The sequence below is a fragment of the Rhyacophila brunnea genome, unplaced genomic scaffold, assembly GCF_057557595.1.
Source record: "Rhyacophila brunnea isolate RB1 unplaced genomic scaffold, BYU_Rbru_1.0 scaffold_5, whole genome shotgun sequence".
In the NCBI taxonomy this organism is placed as follows: domain Eukaryota; kingdom Metazoa; phylum Arthropoda; class Insecta; order Trichoptera; family Rhyacophilidae; genus Rhyacophila; species Rhyacophila brunnea.
The window spans coordinates 37,716,014-37,721,949 of record NW_028233170.1 but is presented as its reverse complement, the minus strand read 5'-3'; positions in this window follow the sequence as shown (position 1 = coordinate 37,721,949).

The following is a 5,936-nucleotide window of genomic DNA, read 5'->3' as shown; positions in this document are numbered from 1 at the left end:
AGAGAAATCTTATGTAATAAATTACACGAATATCTTAATACTAATTTGTATTCGAAATCTATCGATTTTCCCAAACTGAAACTTTATGCTGTCTTCTGTAATATAATAAAAAATGATTACATATCGTTAGTAGGTAACTACCTACCTAATACAATCATAGATTTTTACTACTGCCAAAGAAAATGAACTGTGTATGTAAAATATTATTGTTAATAGCCATAATGTCTTCTGAAACATACCAATAATTAATCTTTTTTATACTTTGTAAATATTCCCCACGAGTTCAAGAAACCTCTATGATATGTATAATATTATATTAAAGATAATGATAGTAACCCTATTTTCATTTGTTTTGTTTTTACGGCTTCGACTTAAAAATATAGTTTTTTTTATTAAGAAGTGCACATAATACATGTACACATTTCAGATTTATATTTTAAAATGAATTGAAAATGTAAAAACATATATAAGGTTATTGTGTAAATATTCAATTTTCATTTATAAAAAAAATTATGTATACATACCTAATTTAGTTAGGTACCTACCTAGCTTCTAAATAATATCAATAAGTAAACCAATTATTTATTATGTTTAGCATATCCTGTCACTTATGTATAAAACGTATGGAATTATTTTTATACTTATAAGTAGGTACTTATACTTTTTTATGAAAAAAAAAATCATTTGATTAACATTAAATTGGCTCTATTATCTTCATTTAAAAAATCCTCAATATTTCATCCATAAAGTGCATATTAATTAATTTAATATTCCATCTATTGGAAAATGGCATGATTTGAGTTTTTTTTTTTAATGAATATTATTTATAAAATACACCTACGATAGCCTCGCGATTTCAGCGTCAGCCTATAGTGTCGTGGGCCCCAGGTTCGAATCCTGGGTCTGGCAAGCACACAATATATTGTTTTTCAATTTGTGTATGAGTCAGAGTATGAACCCAATAGGTTGAGCAAGTGGCTGACATGCATTTCTCGTAAAAACAAAATCTGTTAAACAAACCTCCACACTGTGGAGGCCCATAATATGATTTTATAAGGATCGGACTTGGTCGCAAAAAAAAAATATAAAATGTTTAAAATTGGCTTGGTAATAAAGGTGTGGTTTAATTATGCTCGGAATACACATATTATTTAAAAAAGAAATAAAAAATCCCCTCTCACTATTTTATGTGTAGTTTATGGAAATACCATGTTCCCGACGTACCTACTCATAAGGGAAATAGAAACTCCATATATCTCTTGTTGCGCATAACTTCACCCCTGTCTTGTGGCTATTCCGCTAAGCAGGTTGCAGTGTAATCGCAAATATTTCACCCCTCTCGAGTCTTGTTTTGATTTGGTGTCGAATGTCGCGGTCAGCCTGGCCACCCTTTGCCCCGGTCCATCGTAAATTGCACGGCGTGTGTTGTTACTGCGATCTTGATTCAAGAAATATGAGTTCCTCCAAGGAGCTTTAAATATCTTTTGCTGTGTATAATAGTTTTCTTATATTTGTTTAAAAAAATCTCTGGTTGTTTTCCTTATAAACTAATCTCACAGTCAAGAATAATAATCAAAGTATTAAGGAAATGAATCATTTCAACGTCTTTCCCATTGGAAAAATGGTGTTTCATTTTTGATAAATACAAAATTTACATCGTGACATTTAGACGCTGTCTTTAGAATCTAATTAATCCAAAAAATATCACTCAGCATGACCAGCGCTCGCAATGGAAAATTTTACGAACCAGAGTTTACGAAAATATTAACATACGAGATTTTTGTGTATTTCATAAAAATAAGTATGTTAGTTTTTTGTCATATGACTTTTCTAGCTCCAACGGTCAAATATTTTTTTCCAGGAGACGGAGTAATAATTTTAGGGATTGTATGAACCGGAACGGCGCACTGGTTCATTTCGAGAGCCCTGGGCATGACGGAAAATGGGACAGGGTAGAATACCAAAATCTTTCATGGGCGCATGTTCATATGCTGGTTTTAATTCGTTTCGTCTAGCCGCTTGACGTCATTGTTCCGGCATGGTCTCACCAGTGCGCGTGAAAGAGATATGCAATATTGCCGGCAGTATTCATTGATGACCATGTCCAATATTGTCAATTTTGTATAATATATTATATTTTTTGAATTTATGTTTACCCTATTTGGAGTAATTTAACTGTGTTCCCTGATCCTTAGTTAAGTAGAAGTTTTTGGATAGTTTGTGGAAAAAGTAGATTTTCATGTTAATAATATATATACGAAGTAATAAAATTATAATTTTTATAAATAAGCATGGAAACAATGAGACTGTAGTTTAAATTTATTATTATATTTAAGTAACCTTTCCATTTTTTCTTTTAAAAGAATAGCGTTTTTCGTAATATTGAAAAATTGTTAGAGATTTATAGATCCTAGTCATAGTCACTATTTATACTAATCTTAGTGTAGTTGAAGTTTATTGTGAATGATTTGTGTAGAAAGTTCTTTTAATTAATAATTTATCTCATACATATTCAAAAAGAATTTACTTGTTGTTTTTCCTTATTTAAGTGTTTACATAATATAATGTATCACTTAATATTTATGTATTAGTATGCATGTAGATTTTTTTTCTAGATTTAATGGAAATTAAAATAACAATATTTAAAAAAAGAGTTTTTTATTATATATTTATAATGATATATTTACATTGTTCAATAAGTATAAAAAAACAGTTATAAACTTAAAATAATGACAAATAAAACACTCATAACAAAATAAAACAATTCATTAGCTAGTAACTACTCACTAGACTTATAACAATTTCAAAATAAAACAGATATTTTGAATTTAACATTGGGGAAAATAAGGAAAAATAAAATTGCACTTTCCCTCAAATGAAACATTTGAAAATATAAATGGCTAATTAATTTGTATTTTTGTATACCTGCAAAGCATTAAAGGTAGCTAGTTCATTAAATAATTCCATTGATAAATAATAAGTAAAAAGTCATTTTGTATGTTTACATAATCACTGAAACATTCGTGGAAATAAGTGCAAATATTACTTATTTACCTAGTATTGAAAAAATCGTTTTCAATACTAATTTTATCGAATAGCTTCGATGACAATTATGACAGAGATACCAAGAATAAAATAAACAACCCACATCCAGACTAGATGAGAACTAATTTTATTGATGACTTATAATTAATAACTTATAAGTTTAATATGCATACTATGAACATCAGCTATGAAGTGTTTATATTTTTATCATAACACCTACCAATAATTAACACGATATATTTCGGTAAACATTGGTTAATCTTAATCAAAAACAATACATACTTATGTTTTTATTTTATCACTTATTGATATAATATTTTACTATGTTATGTGACTATTTACAAGTCTCTACTTATGTATCTAATAAAAACAACAACATAAATGTGACTGATAAAAACAGGTGGAATATTTTATAGTACATTTTCTGACATATAATATGTTGGTAAACTATTAATGAAACATAATATATGTGTATGTGCGTGTACCTGTTTGCCTACGCTCTCTAACATATTGATGGTAAATATTTTTTAATATTGTCAAAAATTGAAGGTAGGGTAAGGGTAGCCGGAAAGAATTATCATTGTCACATTAATTCAGTTTTGAGATAAACCGAAACAACTTAATTGCTTCCTTGTTACATTATTAATTACTAAACTCAAAATTTAAAGTTCTTACATGTCAGTTTAATATTATTTACAATCACAATTTACTCTAAGTAAATGTATAGTTTTGGAAAAAACACAAAAATAATATATAACTATAAATTAATGTTTGTATAAATGATAATGAACTTCCTTTAGAATTTCAATATTTTCTTTCTGAGGTCAGTGTTTGAACAATGATTTTTATTATTTTTTCTAAGTATGCCATCTAATAACTTACAAAATTATTCACACGATGGCATAATTAACTTAATTTGCGATTTATATGGACATCGATCTTTCATTCGGCTTTTCCTCCAATTGTAATTATTACACTAATTTCACTCACTTAATTTTTATAAGAATGTAATTTTTAAATGAAAGAAGATTTATTAAAAAACTGAATAAATATACACAAGGTGTAAGAATTTTTATAAATAATAAATACATAATGTTTAAAAGTCGCTGATAGATACCTGTTCCTAGAACAAAGAGGGATTCGAATACACATTTTTCATTTATCGGCTGGTTGCTCTTAACCAATTAAATTACCAACCCAAGTTTTCTTCATAGAAATAATTTATTATAACTTGAGGTGTTTTTGATATTTTACACGACTTTACTAACGTCTATTTTTCTTAGACTTATGTATTTTCAATATCAAGCTTGTTTAATTTTAATTTTTTTAAATTCTACTTATAACATTATTTTGAATTCTTTATTGCAAGTTGTTTATTTATAATTTATATACTATGAGAGCTTGCTGGGCGGTTGGTAAATTATCGAAAAAATGGCTTTATGTAATATTTTATGAATATTATATGTTTCAGTTATATTCATAGGTTACATTAAATTTATTTTCCACTGATTACTGAAATGTTTATTGGATATGTTTTGTGGTAAGTATATGATAATATAATAGCTATTTTATTAAAATATTTCGAACAAAAGTATTATTGAAAATTGTCATCATCATAAAAAACTTAAGTCGAATATGACTAGCTTATTACTTCTAAAAACTTTTAACTAACGTAGAATAATTTGATTCCTGTTGATATATTTACAAATTGGTATGGTGTAGTTATAAATATTTTTTACCTAAATATAATGTTTTCCTTTCTACTAATTTATTGTTCTCGTGCTTTAGAGTTTATGAAAAGGATCGTAAGTTGCCAGTGTAAACTATATCAGAAACCGAATTATATAAATTATATTGGTTTTTAGTTGATATTATATTTCAGGTATATCACATCATTTATCAAGACTACTAAAATAAATGCTTTATTAATTTCATACAAAAACTTTAATATATTTATATTGTAATAAGAACTAAAATACTATTACAAAAGAAGATTAATATTTCGTTTTTTGTATGAGCTGTATTACTGGAGCAGGGTCTGACTATTAAAAAAGGAATATCGACTTAATAAACATAATCTGTATAATTTAGTATAACTTATAAAATTGAATCCTATTAAGTAAATGCTGACTCAAAAATATTAGTGTTGGACAACTTATTTCGTGTCCGAAAACATCTACGTATGCAGTTTGCCGTATCACACTTCACAGTGAAATGTTGTATCGGAAATATAGCCGTATATTGAAGACCGCCCAACCACTAATTTGGGTCGTATAAATAGTACTGATATAAAATTCCTGTCTAAATAAAACACGGTTATTGTCGGTTTACACTTTACAGGAAGCCAGCAGCAAACAAATCTTGAAAATAGCCGATATACTGGATTATTTGTTAGGTTAGGTTAGGTTTTCAGCTATGAAAATTGAATTAATGTTCTATTGAATCTAATAAATTTGGAGACCGTATAGTATACGGTCATCTCTTTCCGATACGAAAGCTCAAGGCGAACTGTGCCATGGTGAAATGTTTTACGTACAACTTAATGTAACCAACGTATATGTCACGTTAAAATTAATGTCAATTGTTTTTGGTTTCTTTCTTCTGCATAAAACTGCTGATCACTGGCACAATTTTTAAAAATAGTTTTGATTTTAGTGTAAGAGTCATTGTGATGCACTGATTATAGTCGTGCTGGTAAAAGACCGAACGATTTGAACATAACATTTCATAACATTAAAACATAGTGATCTTGTTGTCCATAATTGGTAGTCCAAGCCGCATTTCTAATTACTATCCACGGACGGCGACCGCTGTTCCGCCGAAGGTCCAGCTCTGTCATAGCACCCCCACATTCCCAGTGCCCCCCTTGCAGGAAGCACCGGGAGCGGTCT